The sequence below is a fragment of the Aquarana catesbeiana genome, unplaced genomic scaffold (assembly GCF_042186555.1).
Source record: "Aquarana catesbeiana isolate 2022-GZ unplaced genomic scaffold, ASM4218655v1 unanchor86, whole genome shotgun sequence".
Classification (NCBI taxonomy): domain Eukaryota; kingdom Metazoa; phylum Chordata; class Amphibia; order Anura; family Ranidae; genus Aquarana; species Aquarana catesbeiana.
Window position 1 is genome coordinate 360082 of NW_027362746.1, and position 18488 is coordinate 378569.

The 18488-nt window shown below is 51.3% G+C and overlaps 17 non-coding genes across 17 annotated transcripts; all 17 read right to left on the bottom strand.

The window, feature by feature from the left end:
- Positions 1–110: 110 nt before the first annotated feature.
- On the bottom strand, positions 111–196 carry TRNAY-GUA (transfer RNA tyrosine (anticodon GUA)). Its single transcript is given in 2 exon segments — positions 111–146; positions 160–196. It is a non-coding gene; the product is annotated as a tRNA-Tyr (tRNA).
- A 1934-nt stretch (positions 197–2130) lies between these two features.
- TRNAN-GUU (transfer RNA asparagine (anticodon GUU)) lies at positions 2131–2204 on the bottom strand. Its single transcript has one exon. It is a non-coding gene; the product is annotated as a tRNA-Asn (tRNA).
- A 147-nt stretch (positions 2205–2351) lies between these two features.
- On the bottom strand, positions 2352–2437 carry TRNAY-GUA (transfer RNA tyrosine (anticodon GUA)). Its single transcript is given in 2 exon segments — positions 2352–2387; positions 2401–2437. It is a non-coding gene; the product is annotated as a tRNA-Tyr (tRNA).
- Positions 2438–4371: 1934 nt separating this feature from the next.
- On the bottom strand, positions 4372–4445 carry TRNAN-GUU (transfer RNA asparagine (anticodon GUU)). Its single transcript has one exon. It is a non-coding gene; the product is annotated as a tRNA-Asn (tRNA).
- Positions 4446–4592: 147 nt separating this feature from the next.
- On the bottom strand, positions 4593–4678 carry TRNAY-GUA (transfer RNA tyrosine (anticodon GUA)). Its single transcript is given in 2 exon segments — positions 4593–4628; positions 4642–4678. It is a non-coding gene; the product is annotated as a tRNA-Tyr (tRNA).
- A 1934-nt stretch (positions 4679–6612) lies between these two features.
- Positions 6613–6686, bottom strand: TRNAN-GUU (transfer RNA asparagine (anticodon GUU)). Its single transcript has one exon. It is a non-coding gene; the product is annotated as a tRNA-Asn (tRNA).
- A 147-nt stretch (positions 6687–6833) lies between these two features.
- TRNAY-GUA (transfer RNA tyrosine (anticodon GUA)) lies at positions 6834–6919 on the bottom strand. The gene is given in 2 exon segments: positions 6834–6869; positions 6883–6919. It is a non-coding gene; the product is annotated as a tRNA-Tyr (tRNA).
- A 1934-nt stretch (positions 6920–8853) lies between these two features.
- Positions 8854–8927, bottom strand: TRNAN-GUU (transfer RNA asparagine (anticodon GUU)). The gene has a single exon. It is a non-coding gene; the product is annotated as a tRNA-Asn (tRNA).
- Positions 8928–9074: 147 nt separating this feature from the next.
- TRNAY-GUA (transfer RNA tyrosine (anticodon GUA)) lies at positions 9075–9160 on the bottom strand. Its single transcript is given in 2 exon segments — positions 9075–9110; positions 9124–9160. It is a non-coding gene; the product is annotated as a tRNA-Tyr (tRNA).
- Positions 9161–11094: 1934 nt separating this feature from the next.
- TRNAN-GUU (transfer RNA asparagine (anticodon GUU)) lies at positions 11095–11168 on the bottom strand. The gene has a single exon. It is a non-coding gene; the product is annotated as a tRNA-Asn (tRNA).
- A 147-nt stretch (positions 11169–11315) lies between these two features.
- On the bottom strand, positions 11316–11401 carry TRNAY-GUA (transfer RNA tyrosine (anticodon GUA)). Its single transcript is given in 2 exon segments — positions 11316–11351; positions 11365–11401. It is a non-coding gene; the product is annotated as a tRNA-Tyr (tRNA).
- A 1934-nt stretch (positions 11402–13335) lies between these two features.
- Positions 13336–13409, bottom strand: TRNAN-GUU (transfer RNA asparagine (anticodon GUU)). Its single transcript has one exon. It is a non-coding gene; the product is annotated as a tRNA-Asn (tRNA).
- A 147-nt stretch (positions 13410–13556) lies between these two features.
- On the bottom strand, positions 13557–13642 carry TRNAY-GUA (transfer RNA tyrosine (anticodon GUA)). Its single transcript is given in 2 exon segments — positions 13557–13592; positions 13606–13642. It is a non-coding gene; the product is annotated as a tRNA-Tyr (tRNA).
- A 1934-nt stretch (positions 13643–15576) lies between these two features.
- Positions 15577–15650, bottom strand: TRNAN-GUU (transfer RNA asparagine (anticodon GUU)). Its single transcript has one exon. It is a non-coding gene; the product is annotated as a tRNA-Asn (tRNA).
- A 147-nt stretch (positions 15651–15797) lies between these two features.
- On the bottom strand, positions 15798–15883 carry TRNAY-GUA (transfer RNA tyrosine (anticodon GUA)). Its single transcript is given in 2 exon segments — positions 15798–15833; positions 15847–15883. It is a non-coding gene; the product is annotated as a tRNA-Tyr (tRNA).
- Positions 15884–17817: 1934 nt separating this feature from the next.
- On the bottom strand, positions 17818–17891 carry TRNAN-GUU (transfer RNA asparagine (anticodon GUU)). Its single transcript has one exon. It is a non-coding gene; the product is annotated as a tRNA-Asn (tRNA).
- A 147-nt stretch (positions 17892–18038) lies between these two features.
- TRNAY-GUA (transfer RNA tyrosine (anticodon GUA)) lies at positions 18039–18124 on the bottom strand. Its single transcript is given in 2 exon segments — positions 18039–18074; positions 18088–18124. It is a non-coding gene; the product is annotated as a tRNA-Tyr (tRNA).
- Positions 18125–18488: the final 364 nt, after the last annotated feature.

The following is an 18488-nucleotide window of genomic DNA, read 5'->3' on the forward strand; positions in this document are numbered from 1 at the left end:
TGAATAATAAAAACAAAGTTCCTTAAAAGGCTTCCCAATTGCACATTTCTAGAGTGCCTTCTAGAGTGCCTTCTAGTTAAAGGGGGAGAGAGGCAGGGTAAAAGAGGGCATCCTTCGAGCCGGAATCGAACCAGCGACCTAAGGATTACTACGTTGACGCTACAGTCCTCCGCTCTACCAGCTGAGCTATCGAAGGGGCCGCCGGTGGGTCGTAGCCCGTGACTCCTTGCATTCAAAGCCAGCGCTTTGCCCTTTGCGTTAGTCCTTCTGCCTTGAGGGATTGGTCTATGCCGCCTCTGCCTGAAAGGTCAAATGCCTTGGCAGCTGTGATGTGGGAAAGCTCGGCTTCACGTTTTGCACAGCGAGAAAACACAATCGAAGCACCTACCGCGTTTTGTTGGGAGCCCAAAAACCACAGCAGCAACGGTGATGTACCTCCCTGACAGCAAGTAAGCGCAGGAGTGTTTGGAAGCGCATTGCGTCTATCAAAACAAATTGGGCCGAAAGTTAGCAAAAAGTGTTTGGCGTCAGTTGGTAGCAAGAGGCCACACGGGAGGCAGCGTCTTAGCCCGGCTAGCTCAGTCGGTAGAGCATGAGACTCTTAATCTCAGGGTCGTGGGTTCGAGCCCCACGTTGGGCGTATGGCATCGCAACGTTTTGGCCCAGTCAGTGGCATTCATGCGCACTGCACGGCCCCACCTTTACCATATCGACTGGCTTCTCTTCCATTCCCTCTACAAACGGGGAAATGTTTCGAGCTTATCTTTCTAGTGGTCAATTCGTATGGCAGCAAGTTGACCTTGCGCTGGGGCGTGGTTCTTATCAGCGCCACGTGTGACACGAATTGGATAGAGATAGTGGCACAGGCCCCGGACAGCCTTGCGTTGGTGGTATAGTGGTGAGCATAGCTGCCTTCCAAGCAGTTGACCCGGGTTCGATTCCCGGCCAACGCACTCCTATCCCTTTTTGGCCTTGCAAAGCGGCCCTAAGCAAAGACCCAAGTCATCCAGGTCCTTGAAGAAAGCTCCTAAGATATCCTGGCTTAGCGACAACTGTGGAGACTTTCTTCGGCATTCGAAAAGTCTCTGGCCTTATGCTTTAACTCGCTCAGGAGGTCCAGCATTATCCAGGGCCAAGGTTCAGCCATTTTGACTACTGATTCCCAAAGAGAATCAACTCTGTCACACACAACATTGCTAAGTATCTGGCAACAACGCTAACACCCTTAGCTGGCATCATATTGCACCATTTGCTATTCGGTGACGAAGGCATCGAATAGCAAATGACCCGCTTTGGACTGTGTCTTGCAAGGCAAGGAAAGGGGTGCATTTGGGCAAGGAGGCCTACAGGAAACCTACCCACACACACCGCTATCTGCTTTTTGGCTCACACCACCCACTGGAACCCAAGCTGGGGCTTCTTAGGACTCTGCAATATCGGGCTGACGCGGTAACAACAAAAAGAGTCTACAGACCCTCTCAGGTGTGCTTTGAAAGCTTGTGGCTAGCCAGACTGGGTCTTGGCTAAACATCCACAAGGTCACGAAAACAAACTGGGGAGAAGCAGAACATTTGGAGAAATATAGTCACCCCCGTAAGCCACTGGAGTGTCAGAAAAACTCCGGAGGATCTTTAACAACAATTGCATCGCTGTGTACTTCAAGTCCAGCAATACACTGGGACGGAAGCTTGTACATCGGCACTATCTGCACTGCCCATTTTGAACATCGCTCTAGCTAGCCAAGCGATTTGACAACAATTGTCACCTTTAGCCACGCCGATCTAGGCACCAATAGCTATGCAGGCTTCCTGCCACCAACAATGGGATCATCTAACTTGAACAGGGCGGTTCTACAATTTTCACACCTCCCCCTGTTCTTGGACAATCAACATCGACACATTCACATGGTGATTGTCTTAAGGTGTGACTAGAAGTGCTGCAGTTATCTTCCTGAGCCAAAGAAGTGGCTCGATCAACTATGTAAACCTCTTCAACAAACGGCTAGTACATTTGCAAGGGTCTCCAGTGAACGCTTGTTTGTCTGCTCAGTTGCCGGTCACCTGAAGAGAGCCAAAGGACACGCTTTGTTTTAGCCTTCGGGCCCCACTGAGGTAATGGAGAAAACATGAGCGTCCCTGGGTGGGCTCGAACCACCAACCTTTCGGTTAACAGCCGAACGCGCTAACCGATTGCGCCACAGAGACTGCACGCCGAGGGCCGGCGCACCGGCCGAGGGAGACATGAATAATAAAAACAAAGTTCCTTAAAAGGCTTCCCAATTGCACATTTCTAGAGTGCCTTCTAGAGTGCCTTCTAGTTAAAGGGGGAGAGAGGCAGGGTAAAAGAGGGCATCCTTCGAGCCGGAATCGAACCAGCGACCTAAGGATTACTACGTTGACGCTACAGTCCTCCGCTCTACCAGCTGAGCTATCGAAGGGGCCGCCGGTGGGTCGTAGCCCGTGACTCCTTGCATTCAAAGCCAGCGCTTTGCCCTTTGCGTTAGTCCTTCTGCCTTGAGGGATTGGTCTATGCCGCCTCTGCCTGAAAGGTCAAATGCCTTGGCAGCTGTGATGTGGGAAAGCTCGGCTTCACGTTTTGCACAGCGAGAAAACACAATCGAAGCACCTACCGCGTTTTGTTGGGAGCCCAAAAACCACAGCAGCAACGGTGATGTACCTCCCTGACAGCAAGTAAGCGCAGGAGTGTTTGGAAGCGCATTGCGTCTATCAAAACAAATTGGGCCGAAAGTTAGCAAAAAGTGATTGGCGTCAGTTGGTAGCAAGAGGCCACACGGGAGGCAGCGTCTTAGCCCGGCTAACTCAGTCGGTAGAGCATGAGACTCTTAATCTCAGGGTCGTGGGTTCGAGCCCCACGTTGGGCGTATGGCATCGCAACGTTTTGGCCCAGTCAGTGGCATTCATGCGCACTGCACGGCCCCACCTTTACCATATCGACTGGCTTCTCTTCCATTCCCTCTACAAACGGGGAAATGTTTCGAGCTTATCTTTCTAGTGGTCAATTCGTATGGCAGCAAGTTGACCTTGCGCTGGGGCGTGGTTCTTATCAGCGCCACGTGTGACACGAATTGGATAGAGATAGTGGCACAGGCCCCAGACAGCCTTGCGTTGGTGGTATAGTGGTGAGCATAGCTGCCTTCCAAGCAGTTGACCCGGGTTCGATTCCCGGCCAACGCACTCCTATCCCTTTTTGGCCTTGCAAAGCGGCCCTAAGCAAAGACCCAAGTCATCCAGGTCCTTGAAGAAAGCTCCTAAGATATCCTGGCTTAGCGACAACTGTGGAGACTTTCTTCGGCATTCGAAAAGTCTCTGGCCTTATGCTTTAACTCGCTCAGGAGGTCCAGCATTATCCAGGGCCAAGGTTCAGCCATTTTGACTACTGATTCCCAAAGAGAATCAACTCTGTCACACACAACATTGCTAAGTATCTGGCAACAACGCTAACACCCTTAGCTGGCATCATATTGCACCATTTGCTATTCGGTGACGAAGGCATCGAATAGCAAATGACCCGCTTTGGACTGTGTCTTGCAAGGCAAGGAAAGGGGTGCATTTGGGCAAGGAGGCCTACAGGAAACCTACCCACACACACCGCTATCTGCTTTTTGGCTCACACCACCCACTGGAACCCAAGCTGGGGCTTCTTAGGACTCTGCAATATCGGGCTGACGCGGTAACAACAAAAAGAGTCTACAGACCCTCTCAGGTGTGCTTTGAAAGCTTGTGGCTAGCCAGACTGGGTCTTGGCTAAACATCCACAAGGTCACGAAAACAAACTGGGGAGAAGCAGAACATTTGGAGAAATATAGTCACCCCCGTAAGCCACTGGAGTGTCAGAAAAACTCCGGAGGATCTTTAACAACAATTGCATCGCTGTGTACTTCAAGTCCAGCAATACACTGGGACGGAAGCTTGTACATCGGCACTATCTGCACTGCCCATTTTGAACATCGCTCTAGCTAGCCAAGCGATTTGACAACAATTGTCACCTTTAGCCACGCCGATCTAGGCACCAATAGCTATGCAGGCTTCCTGCCACCAACAATGGGATCATCTAACTTGAACAGGGCGGTTCTACAATTTTCACACCTCCCCCTGTTCTTGGACAATCAACATCGACACATTCACATGGTGATTGTCTTAAGGTGTGACTAGAAGTGCTGCAGTTATCTTCCTGAGCCAAAGAAGTGGCTCGATCAACTATGTAAACCTCTTCAACAAACGGCTAGTACATTTGCAAGGGTCTCCAGTGAACGCTTGTTTGTCTGCTCAGTTGCCGGTCACCTGAAGAGAGCCGAAGGACACGCTTTGTTTTAGCCTTCGGGCCCCACTGAGGTAATGGAGAAAACATGAGCGTCCCTGGGTGGGCTCGAACCACCAACCTTTCGGTTAACAGCCGAACGCGCTAACCGATTGCGCCACAGAGACTGCACGCCGAGGGCCGGCGCACCGGCCGAGGGAGACATGAATAATAAAAACAAAGTTCCTTAAAAGGCTTCCCAATTGCACATTTCTAGAGTGCCTTCTAGAGTGCCTTCTAGTTAAAGGGGGAGAGAGGCAGGGTAAAAGAGGGCATCCTTCGAGCCGGAATCGAACCAGCGACCTAAGGATTACTACGTTGACGCTACAGTCCTCCGCTCTACCAGCTGAGCTATCGAAGGGGCCGCCGGTGGGTCGTAGCCCGTGACTCCTTGCATTCAAAGCCAGCGCTTTGCCCTTTGCGTTAGTCCTTCTGCCTTGAGGGATTGGTCTATGCCGCCTCTGCCTGAAAGGTCAAATGCCTTGGCAGCTGTGATGTGGGAAAGCTCGGCTTCACGTTTTGCACAGCGAGAAAACACAATCGAAGCACCTACCGCGTTTTGTTGGGAGCCCAAAAACCACAGCAGCAACGGTGATGTACCTCCCTGACAGCAAGTAAGCGCAGGAGTGTTTGGAAGCGCATTGCGTCTATCAAAACAAATTGGGCCGAAAGTTAGCAAAAAGTGTTTGGCGTCAGTTGGTAGCAAGAGGCCACACGGGAGGCAGCGTCTTAGCCCGGCTAGCTCAGTCGGTAGAGCATGAGACTCTTAATCTCAGGGTCGTGGGTTCGAGCCCCACGTTGGGCGTATGGCATCGCAACGTTTTGGCCCAGTCAGTGGCATTCATGCGCACTGCACGGCCCCACCTTTACCATATCGACTGGCTTCTCTTCCATTCCCTCTACAAACGGGGAAATGTTTCGAGCTTATCTTTCTAGTGGTCAATTCGTATGGCAGCAAGTTGACCTTGCGCTGGGGCGTGGTTCTTATCAGCGCCACGTGTGACACGAATTGGATAGAGATAGTGGCACAGGCCCCAGACAGCCTTGCGTTGGTGGTATAGTGGTGAGCATAGCTGCCTTCCAAGCAGTTGACCCGGGTTCGATTCCCGGCCAACGCACTCCTATCCCTTTTTGGCCTTGCAAAGCGGCCCTAAGCAAAGACCCAAGTCATCCAGGTCCTTGAAGAAAGCTCCTAAGATATCCTGGCTTAGCGACAACTGTGGAGACTTTCTTCGGCATTCGAAAAGTCTCTGGCCTTATGCTTTAACTCGCTCAGGAGGTCCAGCATTATCCAGGGCCAAGGTTCAGCCATTTTGACTACTGATTCCCAAAGAGAATCAACTCTGTCACACACAACATTGCTAAGTATCTGGCAACAACGCTAACACCCTTAGCTGGCATCATATTGCACCATTTGCTATTCGGTGACGAAGGCATCGAATAGCAAATGACCCGCTTTGGACTGTGTCTTGCAAGGCAAGGAAAGGGGTGCATTTGGGCAAGGAGGCCTACAGGAAACCTACCCACACACACCGCTATCTGCTTTTTGGCTCACACCACCCACTGGAACCCAAGCTGGGGCTTCTTAGGACTCTGCAATATCGGGCTGACGCGGTAACAACAAAAAGAGTCTACAGACCCTCTCAGGTGTGCTTTGAAAGCTTGTGGCTAGCCAGACTGGGTCTTGGCTAAACATCCACAAGGTCACGAAAACAAACTGGGGAGAAGCAGAACATTTGGAGAAATATAGTCACCCCCGTAAGCCACTGGAGTGTCAGAAAAACTCCGGAGGATCTTTAACAACAATTGCATCGCTGTGTACTTCAAGTCCAGCAATACACTGGGACGGAAGCTTGTACATCGGCACTATCTGCACTGCCCATTTTGAACATCGCTCTAGCTAGCCAAGCGATTTGACAACAATTGTCACCTTTAGCCACGCCGATCTAGGCACCAATAGCTATGCAGGCTTCCTGCCACCAACAATGGGATCATCTAACTTGAACAGGGCGGTTCTACAATTTTCACACCTCCCCCTGTTCTTGGACAATCAACATCGACACATTCACATGGTGATTGTCTTAAGGTGTGACTAGAAGTGCTGCAGTTATCTTCCTGAGCCAAAGAAGTGGCTCGATCAACTATGTAAACCTCTTCAACAAACGGCTAGTACATTTGCAAGGGTCTCCAGTGAACGCTTGTTTGTCTGCTCAGTTGCCGGTCACCTGAAGAGAGCCGAAGGACACGCTTTGTTTTAGCCTTCGGGCCCCACTGAGGTAATGGAGAAAACATGAGCGTCCCTGGGTGGGCTCGAACCACCAACCTTTCGGTTAACAGCCGAACGCGCTAACCGATTGCGCCACAGAGACTGCACGCCGAGGGCCGGCGCACCGGCCGAGGGAGACATGAATAATAAAAACAAAGTTCCTTAAAAGGCTTCCCAATTGCACATTTCTAGAGTGCCTTCTAGAGTGCCTTCTAGTTAAAGGGGGAGAGAGGCAGGGTAAAAGAGGGCATCCTTCGAGCCGGAATCGAACCAGCGACCTAAGGATTACTACGTTGACGCTACAGTCCTCCGCTCTACCAGCTGAGCTATCGAAGGGGCCGCCGGTGGGTCGTAGCCCGTGACTCCTTGCATTCAAAGCCAGCGCTTTGCCCTTTGCGTTAGTCCTTCTGCCTTGAGGGATTGGTCTATGCCGCCTCTGCCTGAAAGGTCAAATGCCTTGGCAGCTGTGATGTGGGAAAGCTCGGCTTCACGTTTTGCACAGCGAGAAAACACAATCGAAGCACCTACCGCGTTTTGTTGGGAGCCCAAAAACCACAGCAGCAACGGTGATGTACCTCCCTGACAGCAAGTAAGCGCAGGAGTGTTTGGAAGCGCATTGCGTCTATCAAAACAAATTGGGCCGAAAGTTAGCAAAAAGTGTTTGGCGTCAGTTGGTAGCAAGAGGCCACACGGGAGGCAGCGTCTTAGCCCGGCTAGCTCAGTCGGTAGAGCATGAGACTCTTAATCTCAGGGTCGTGGGTTCGAGCCCCACGTTGGGCGTATGGCATCGCAACGTTTTGGCCCAGTCAGTGGCATTCATGCGCACTGCACGGCCCCACCTTTACCATATCGACTGGCTTCTCTTCCATTCCCTCTACAAACGGGGAAATGTTTCGAGCTTATCTTTCTAGTGGTCAATTCGTATGGCAGCAAGTTGACCTTGCGCTGGGGCGTGGTTCTTATCAGCGCCACGTGTGACACGAATTGGATAGAGATAGTGGCACAGGCCCCAGACAGCCTTGCGTTGGTGGTATAGTGGTGAGCATAGCTGCCTTCCAAGCAGTTGACCCGGGTTCGATTCCCGGCCAACGCACTCCTATCCCTTTTTGGCCTTGCAAAGCGGCCCTAAGCAAAGACCCAAGTCATCCAGGTCCTTGAAGAAAGCTCCTAAGATATCCTGGCTTAGCGACAACTGTGGAGACTTTCTTCGGCATTCGAAAAGTCTCTGGCCTTATGCTTTAACTCGCTCAGGAGGTCCAGCATTATCCAGGGCCAAGGTTCAGCCATTTTGACTACTGATTCCCAAAGAGAATCAACTCTGTCACACACAACATTGCTAAGTATCTGGCAACAACGCTAACACCCTTAGCTGGCATCATATTGCACCATTTGCTATTCGGTGACGAAGGCATCGAATAGCAAATGACCCGCTTTGGACTGTGTCTTGCAAGGCAAGGAAAGGGGTGCATTTGGGCAAGGAGGCCTACAGGAAACCTACCCACACACACCGCTATCTGCTTTTTGGCTCACACCACCCACTGGAACCCAAGCTGGGGCTTCTTAGGACTCTGCAATATCGGGCTGACGCGGTAACAACAAAAAGAGTCTACAGACCCTCTCAGGTGTGCTTTGAAAGCTTGTGGCTAGCCAGACTGGGTCTTGGCTAAACATCCACAAGGTCACGAAAACAAACTGGGGAGAAGCAGAACATTTGGAGAAATATAGTCACCCCCGTAAGCCACTGGAGTGTCAGAAAAACTCCGGAGGATCTTTAACAACAATTGCATCGCTGTGTACTTCAAGTCCAGCAATACACTGGGACGGAAGCTTGTACATCGGCACTATCTGCACTGCCCATTTTGAACATCGCTCTAGCTAGCCAAGCGATTTGACAACAATTGTCACCTTTAGCCACGCCGATCTAGGCACCAATAGCTATGCAGGCTTCCTGCCACCAACAATGGGATCATCTAACTTGAACAGGGCGGTTCTACAATTTTCACACCTCCCCCTGTTCTTGGACAATCAACATCGACACATTCACATGGTGATTGTCTTAAGGTGTGACTAGAAGTGCTGCAGTTATCTTCCTGAGCCAAAGAAGTGGCTCGATCAACTATGTAAACCTCTTCAACAAACGGCTAGTACATTTGCAAGGGTCTCCAGTGAACGCTTGTTTGTCTGCTCAGTTGCCGGTCACCTGAAGAGAGCCGAAGGACACGCTTTGTTTTAGCCTTCGGGCCCCACTGAGGTAATGGAGAAAACATGAGCGTCCCTGGGTGGGCTCGAACCACCAACCTTTCGGTTAACAGCCGAACGCGCTAACCGATTGCGCCACAGAGACTGCACGCCGAGGGCCGGCGCACCGGCCGAGGGAGACATGAATAATAAAAACAAAGTTCCTTAAAAGGCTTCCCAATTGCACATTTCTAGAGTGCCTTCTAGAGTGCCTTCTAGTTAAAGGGGGAGAGAGGCAGGGTAAAAGAGGGCATCCTTCGAGCCGGAATCGAACCAGCGACCTAAGGATTACTACGTTGACGCTACAGTCCTCCGCTCTACCAGCTGAGCTATCGAAGGGGCCGCCGGTGGGTCGTAGCCCGTGACTCCTTGCATTCAAAGCCAGCGCTTTGCCCTTTGCGTTAGTCCTTCTGCCTTGAGGGATTGGTCTATGCCGCCTCTGCCTGAAAGGTCAAATGCCTTGGCAGCTGTGATGTGGGAAAGCTCGGCTTCACGTTTTGCACAGCGAGAAAACACAATCGAAGCACCTACCGCGTTTTGTTGGGAGCCCAAAAACCACAGCAGCAACGGTGATGTACCTCCCTGACAGCAAGTAAGCGCAGGAGTGTTTGGAAGCGCATTGCGTCTATCAAAACAAATTGGGCCGAAAGTTAGCAAAAAGTGTTTGGCGTCAGTTGGTAGCAAGAGGCCACACGGGAGGCAGCGTCTTAGCCCGGCTAGCTCAGTCGGTAGAGCATGAGACTCTTAATCTCAGGGTCGTGGGTTCGAGCCCCACGTTGGGCGTATGGCATCGCAACGTTTTGGCCCAGTCAGTGGCATTCATGCGCACTGCACGGCCCCACCTTTACCATATCGACTGGCTTCTCTTCCATTCCCTCTACAAACGGGGAAATGTTTCGAGCTTATCTTTCTAGTGGTCAATTCGTATGGCAGCAAGTTGACCTTGCGCTGGGGCGTGGTTCTTATCAGCGCCACGTGTGACACGAATTGGATAGAGATAGTGGCACAGGCCCCGGACAGCCTTGCGTTGGTGGTATAGTGGTGAGCATAGCTGCCTTCCAAGCAGTTGACCCGGGTTCGATTCCCGGCCAACGCACTCCTATCCCTTTTTGGCCTTGCAAAGCGGCCCTAAGCAAAGACCCAAGTCATCCAGGTCCTTGAAGAAAGCTCCTAAGATATCCTGGCTTAGCGACAACTGTGGAGACTTTCTTCGGCATTCGAAAAGTCTCTGGCCTTATGCTTTAACTCGCTCAGGAGGTCCAGCATTATCCAGGGCCAAGGTTCAGCCATTTTGACTACTGATTCCCAAAGAGAATCAACTCTGTCACACACAACATTGCTAAGTATCTGGCAACAACGCTAACACCCTTAGCTGGCATCATATTGCACCATTTGCTATTCGGTGACGAAGGCATCGAATAGCAAATGACCCGCTTTGGACTGTGTCTTGCAAGGCAAGGAAAGGGGTGCATTTGGGCAAGGAGGCCTACAGGAAACCTACCCACACACACCGCTATCTGCTTTTTGGCTCACACCACCCACTGGAACCCAAGCTGGGGCTTCTTAGGACTCTGCAATATCGGGCTGACGCGGTAACAACAAAAAGAGTCTACAGACCCTCTCAGGTGTGCTTTGAAAGCTTGTGGCTAGCCAGACTGGGTCTTGGCTAAACATCCACAAGGTCACGAAAACAAACTGGGGAGAAGCAGAACATTTGGAGAAATATAGTCACCCCCGTAAGCCACTGGAGTGTCAGAAAAACTCCGGAGGATCTTTAACAACAATTGCATCGCTGTGTACTTCAAGTCCAGCAATACACTGGGACGGAAGCTTGTACATCGGCACTATCTGCACTGCCCATTTTGAACATCGCTCTAGCTAGCCAAGCGATTTGACAACAATTGTCACCTTTAGCCACGCCGATCTAGGCACCAATAGCTATGCAGGCTTCCTGCCACCAACAATGGGATCATCTAACTTGAACAGGGCGGTTCTACAATTTTCACACCTCCCCCTGTTCTTGGACAATCAACATCGACACATTCACATGGTGATTGTCTTAAGGTGTGACTAGAAGTGCTGCAGTTATCTTCCTGAGCCAAAGAAGTGGCTCGATCAACTATGTAAACCTCTTCAACAAACGGCTAGTACATTTGCAAGGGTCTCCAGTGAACGCTTGTTTGTCTGCTCAGTTGCCGGTCACCTGAAGAGAGCCAAAGGACACGCTTTGTTTTAGCCTTCGGGCCCCACTGAGGTAATGGAGAAAACATGAGCGTCCCTGGGTGGGCTCGAACCACCAACCTTTCGGTTAACAGCCGAACGCGCTAACCGATTGCGCCACAGAGACTGCACGCCGAGGGCCGGCGCACCGGCCGAGGGAGACATGAATAATAAAAACAAAGTTCCTTAAAAGGCTTCCCAATTGCACATTTCTAGAGTGCCTTCTAGAGTGCCTTCTAGTTAAAGGGGGAGAGAGGCAGGGTAAAAGAGGGCATCCTTCGAGCCGGAATCGAACCAGCGACCTAAGGATTACTACGTTGACGCTACAGTCCTCCGCTCTACCAGCTGAGCTATCGAAGGGGCCGCCGGTGGGTCGTAGCCCGTGACTCCTTGCATTCAAAGCCAGCGCTTTGCCCTTTGCGTTAGTCCTTCTGCCTTGAGGGATTGGTCTATGCCGCCTCTGCCTGAAAGGTCAAATGCCTTGGCAGCTGTGATGTGGGAAAGCTCGGCTTCACGTTTTGCACAGCGAGAAAACACAATCGAAGCACCTACCGCGTTTTGTTGGGAGCCCAAAAACCACAGCAGCAACGGTGATGTACCTCCCTGACAGCAAGTAAGCGCAGGAGTGTTTGGAAGCGCATTGCGTCTATCAAAACAAATTGGGCCGAAAGTTAGCAAAAAGTGTTTGGCGTCAGTTGGTAGCAAGAGGCCACATGGGAGGCAGCGTCTTAGCCCGGCTAGCTCAGTCGGTAGCGCATGAGACTCTTAATCTCAGGGTCGTGGGTTCGAGCCCCACGTTGGGCGTATGGCATCGCAACGTTTTGGCCCAGTCAGTGGCATTCATGCGCACTGCACGGCCCCACCTTTACCATATCGACTGGCTTCTCTTCCATTCCCTCTACAAACGGGGAAATGTTTCGAGCTTATCTTTCTAGTGGTCAATTCGTATGGCAGCAAGTTGACCTTGCGCTGGGGCGTGGTTCTTATCAGCGCCACGTGTGACACGAATTGGATAGAGATAGTGGCACAGGCCCCGGACAGCCTTGCGTTGGTGGTATAGTGGTGAGCATAGCTGCCTTCCAAGCAGTTGACCCGGGTTCGATTCCCGGCCAATGCACTCCTATCCCTTTTTGGCCTTGCAAAGCGGCCCTAAGCAAAGACCCAAGTCATCCAGGTCCTTGAAGAAAGCTCCTAAGATATCCTGGCTTAGCGACAACTGTGGAGACTTTCTTCGGCATTCGAAAAGTCTCTGGCCTTATGCTTTAACTCGCTCAGGAGGTCTAGCATTATCCAGGGCCAAGGTTCAGCCATTTTGACTACTGATTCCCAAAGAGAATCAACTCTGTCACACACAACATTGCTAAGTATCTGGCAACAACGCTAACACCCTTAGCTGGCATCATATTGCACCATTTGCTATTCGGTGACGAAGGCATCGAATAGCAAATGACCCGCTTTGGACTGTGTCTTGCAAGGCAAGGAAAGGGGTGCATTTGGGCAAGGAGGCCTACAGGAAACCTACCCACACACACCGCTATCTGCTTTTTGGCTCACACCACCCACTGGAACCCAAGCTGGGGCTTCTTAGGACTCTGCAATATCGGGCTGACGCGGTAACAACAAAAAGAGTCTACAGACCCTCTCAGGTGTGCTTTGAAAGCTTGTGGCTAGCCAGACTGGGTCTTGGCTAAACATCCACAAGGTCACGAAAACAAACTGGGGAGAAGCAGAACATTTGGAGAAATATAGTCACCCCCGTAAGCCACTGGAGTGTCAGAAAAACTCCGGAGGATCTTTAACAACAATTGCATCGCTGTGTACTTCAAGTCCAGCAATACACTGGGACGGAAGCTTGTACATCGGCACTATCTGCACTGCCCATTTTGAACATCGCTCTAGCTAGCCAAGCGATTTGACAACAATTGTCACCTTTAGCCACGCCGATCTAGGCACCAATAGCTATGCAGGCTTCCTGCCACCAACAATGGGATCATCTAACTTGAACAGGGCGGTTCTACAATTTTCACACCTCCCCCTGTTCTTGGACAATCAACATCGACACATTCACATGGTGATTGTCTTAAGGTGTGACTAGAAGTGCTGCAGTTATCTTCCTGAGCCAAAGAAGTGGCTCGATCAACTATGTAAACCTCTTCAACAAACGGCTAGTACATTTGCAAGGGTCTCCAGTGAACGCTTGTTTGTCTGCTCAGTTGCCGGTCACCTGAAGAGAGCCAAAGGACACGCTTTGTTTTAGCCTTCGGGCCCCACTGAGGTAATGGAGAAAACATGAGCGTCCCTGGGTGGGCTCGAACCACCAACCTTTCGGTTAACAGCCGAACGCGCTAACCGATTGCGCCACAGAGACTGCACGCCGAGGGCCGGCGCACCGGCCGAGGGAGACATGAATAATAAAAACAAAGTTCCTTAAAAGGCTTCCCAATTGCACATTTCTAGAGTGCCTTCTAGAGTGCCTTCTAGTTAAAGGGGGAGAGAGGCAGGGTAAAAGAGGGCATCCTTCGAGCCGGAATCGAACCAGCGACCTAAGGATTACTACGTTGACGCTACAGTCCTCCGCTCTACCAGCTGAGCTATCGAAGGGGCCGCCGGTGGGTCGTAGCCCGTGACTCCTTGCATTCAAAGCCAGCGCTTTGCCCTTTGCGTTAGTCCTTCTGCCTTGAGGGATTGGTCTATGCCGCCTCTGCCTGAAAGGTCAAATGCCTTGGCAGCTGTGATGTGGGAAAGCTCGGCTTCACGTTTTGCACAGCGAGAAAACACAATCGAAGCACCTACCGCGTTTTGTTGGGAGCCCAAAAACCACAGCAGCAACGGTGATGTACCTCCCTGACAGCAAGTAAGCGCAGGAGTGTTTGGAAGCGCATTGCGTCTATCAAAACAAATTGGGCCGAAAGTTAGCAAAAAGTGTTTGGCGTCAGTTGGTAGCAAGAGGCCACACGGGAGGCAGCGTCTTAGCCCGGCTAGCTCAGTCGGTAGAGCATGAGACTCTTAATCTCAGGGTCGTGGGTTCGAGCCCCACGTTGGGCGTATGGCATCGCAACGTTTTAGCCCAGTCAGTGGCATTCATGCGCACTGCACGGCCCCACCTTTACCATATCGACTGGCTTCTCTTCCATTCCCTCTACAAACGGGGAAATGTTTCGAGCTTATCTTTCTAGTGGTCAATTCGTATGGCAGCAAGTTGACCTTGCGCTGGGGCGTGGTTCTTATCAGCGCCACGTGTGACACGAATTGGATAGAGATAGTGGCACAGGCCCCGGACAGCCTTGCGATGGTGGTATAGTGGTGAGCATAGCTGCCTTCCAAGCAGTTGACCCGGGTTCGATTCCCGGCCAACGCACTCCTATCCCTTTTTGGCCTTGCAAAGCGGCCCTAAGCAAAGACCCAAGTCATCCAGGTCCTTGAAGAAAGCTCCTAAGATATCCTGGCTTAGCGACAACTGTGGAGACTTTCTTCGGCATTCGAAAAGTCTCTGGCCTTATGCTTTAACTCGCTCAGGAGGTCCAGCATTATCCAGGGCCAAGGTTCAGCCATTTTGACTACTGATTCCCAAAGAGAATCAACTCTGTCACACACAACATTGCTAAGTATCTGGCAACAACGCTAACACCCTTAGCTGGCATCATATTGCACCATTTGCTATTCGGTGACGAAGGCATCGAATAGCAAATGACCCGCTTTGGACTGTGTCTTGCAAGGCAAGGAAAGGGGTGCATTTGGGCAAGGAGGCCTACAGGAAACCTACCCACACACACCGCTATCTGCTTTTTGGCTCACACCACCCACTGGAACCCAAGCTGGGGCTTCTTAGGACTCTGCAATATCGGGCTGACGCGGTAACAACAAAAAGAGTCTACAGACCCTCTCAGGTGTGCTTTGAAAGCTTGTGGCTAGCCAGACTGGGTCTTGGCTAAACATCCACAAGGTCACGAAAACAAACTGGGGAGAAGCAGAACATTTGGAGAAATATAGTCACCCCCGTAAGCCACTGGAGTGTCAGAAAAACTCCGGAGGATCTTTAACAACAATTGCATCGCTGTGTACTTCAAGTCCAGCAATACACTGGGACGGAAGCTTGTACATCGGCACTATCTGCACTGCCCATTTTGAACATCGCTCTAGCTAGCCAAGCGATTTGACAACAATTGTCACCTTTAGCCACGCCGATCTAGGCACCAATAGCTATGCAGGCTTCCTGCCACCAACAATGGGATCATCTAACTTGAACAGGGCGGTTCTACAATTTTCACACCTCCCCCTGTTCTTGGACAATCAACATCGACACATTCACATGGTGATTGTCTTAAGGTGTGACTAGAAGTGCTGCAGTTATCTTCCTGAGCCAAAGAAGTGGCTCGATCAACTATGTAAACCTCTTCAACAAACGGCTAGTACATTTGCAAGGGTCTCCAGTGAACGCTTGTTTGTCTGCTCAGTTGCCGGTCACCTGAAGAGAGCCAAAGGACACGCTTTGTTTTAGCCTTCGGGCCCCACTGAGGTAATGGAGAAAACATGAGCGTCCCTGGGTGGGCTCGAACCACCAACCTTTCGGTTAACAGCCGAACGCGCTAACCGATTGCGCCACAGAGACTGCACGCCGAGGGCCGGCGCACCGGCCGAGGGAGACATGAATAATAAAAACAAAGTTCCTTAAAAGGCTTCCCAATTGCACATTTCTAGAGTGCCTTCTAGAGTGCCTTCTAGTTAAAGGGGGAGAGAGGCAGGGTAAAAGAGGGCATCCTTCGAGCCGGAATCGAACCAGCGACCTAAGGATTACTACGTTGACGCTACAGTCCTCCGCTCTACCAGCTGAGCTATCGAAGGGGCCGCCGGTGGGTCGTAGCCCGTGACTCCTTGCATTCAAAGCCAGCGCTTTGCCCTTTGCGTTAGTCCTTCTGCCTTGAGGGATTGGTCTATGCCGCCTCTGCCTGAAAGGTCAAATGCCTTGGCAGCTGTGATGTGGGAAAGCTCGGCTTCACGTTTTGCACAGCGAGAAAACACAATCGAAGCACCTACCGCGTTTTGTTGGGAGCCCAAAAACCACAGCAGCAACGGTGATGTACCTCCCTGACAGCAAGTAAGCGCAGGAGTGTTTGGAAGCGCATTGCGTCTATCAAAACAAATTGGGCCGAAAGTTAGCAAAAAGTGTTTGGCGTCAGTTGGTAGCAAGAGGCCACACGGGAGGCAGCGTCTTAGCCCGGCTAGCTCAGTCGGTAGAGCATGAGACTCTTAATCTCAGGGTCGTGGGTTCGAGCCCCACGTTGGGCGTATGGCATCGCAACGTTTTGGCCCAGTCAGTGGCATTCATGCGCACTGCACGGCCCCACCTTTACCATATCGACTGGCTTCTCTTCCATTCCCTCTACAAACGGGGAAATGTTTCGAGCTTATCTTTCTAGTGGTCAATTCGTATGGCAGCAAGTTGACCTTGCGCTGGGGCGTGGTTCTTATCAGCGCCACGTGTGACACGAATTGGATAGAGATAGTGGCACAGGCCCCGGACAGCCTTGCGTTGGTGGTATAGTGGTGAGCATAGCTGCCTTCCAAGCAGTTGACCCGGGTTCGATTCCCGGCCAACGCACTCCTATCCCTTTTTGGCCTTGCAAAGCGGCCCTAAGCAAAGACCCAAGTCATCCAGGTCCTTGAAGAAAGCTCCTAAGATATCCTGGCTTAGCGACAACTGTGGAGACTTTCTTCGGCATTCGAAAAGTCTCTGGCCTTATGCTTTAACTCGCTCAGGAGGTCCAGCATTATCCAGGGCCAAGGTTCAGCCATTTTGACTACTGATTCCCAAAGAGAATCAACTCTGTCACACACAACATTGCTAAGTATCTGGCAACAACGCTAACACCCTTAGCTGGCATCATATTGCACCATTTGCTATTCGGTGACGAAGGCATCGAATAGCAAATGACCCGCTTTGGACTGTGTCTTGCAAGGCAAGGAAAGGGGTGCATTTGGGCAAGGAGGCCTACAGGAAACCTACCCACACACACCGCTATCTGCTTTTTGGCTCACACCACCCACTGGAACCCAAGCTGGGGCTTCTTAGGACTCTGCAATATCGGGCTGACGCGGTAACAACAAAAAGAGTCTACAGACCCTCTCAGGTGTGCTTTGAAAGCTTGTGGCTAGCCAGACTGGGTCTTGGCTAAACATCCACAAGGTCACGAAAACAAACTGGGGAGAAGCAGAACATTTGGAGAAATATAGTCACCCCCGTAAGCCACTGGAGTGTCAGAAAAACTCCGGAGGATCTTTAACAACAATTGCATCGCTGTGTACTTCAAGTCCAGCAATACACTGGGACGGAAGCTTGTACATCGGCACTATCTGCACTGCCCATTTTGAACATCGCTCTAGCTAGCCAAGCGATTTGACAACAATTGTCACCTTTAGCCACGCCGATCTAGGCACCAATAGCTATGCAGGCTTCCTGCCACCAACAATGGGATCATCTAACTTGAACAGGGCGGTTCTACAATTTTCACACCTCCCCCTGTTCTTGGACAATCAACATCGACACATTCACATGGTGATTGTCTTAAGGTGTGACTAGAAGTGCTGCAGTTATCTTCCTGAGCCAAAGAAGTGGCTCGATCAACTATGTAAACCTCTTCAACAAACGGCTAGTACATTTGCAAGGGTCTCCAGTGAACGCTTGTTTGTCTGCTCAGTTGCCGGTCACCTGAAGAGAGCCAAAGGACACGCTTTGTTTTAGCCTTCGGGCCCCACTGAGGTAATGGAGAAAACATGAGCGTCCCTGGGTGGGCTCGAACCACCAACCTTTCGGTTAACAGCCGAACGCGCTAACCGATTGCGCCACAGAGACTGCACGCCGAGGGCTGGCGCACCGGCCGAGGGAGACATGAATAATAAAAACAAAGTTCCTTAAAAGGCTTCCCAATTGCACATTTCTAGAGTGCCTTCTAGAGTGCCTTCTAGTTAAAGGGGGAGAGAGGCAGGGTAAAAGAGGGCATCCTTCGAGCCGGAATCGAACCAGCGACCTAAGGATTACTACGTTGACGCTACAGTCCTCCGCTCTACCAGCTGAGCTATCGAAGGGGCCGCCGGTGGGTCGTAGCCCGTGACTCCTTGCATTCAAAGCCAGCGCTTTGCCCTTTGCGTTAGTCCTTCTGCCTTGAGGGATTGGTCTATGCCGCCTCTGCCTGAAAGGTCAAATGCCTTGGCAGCTGTGATGTGGGAAAGCTCGGCTTCACGTTTTGCACAGCGAGAAAACACAATCGAAGCACCTACCGCGTTTTGTTGGGAGCCCAAAAACCACAGCAGCAACGGTGATGTACCTCCCTGACAGCAAGTAAGCGCAGGAGTGTTTGGAAGCGCATTGCGTCTATCAAAACAAATTGGGCCGAAAGTTAGCAAAAAGTGTTTGGCGTCAGTTGGTAGCAAGAGGCCACACGGGAGGCAG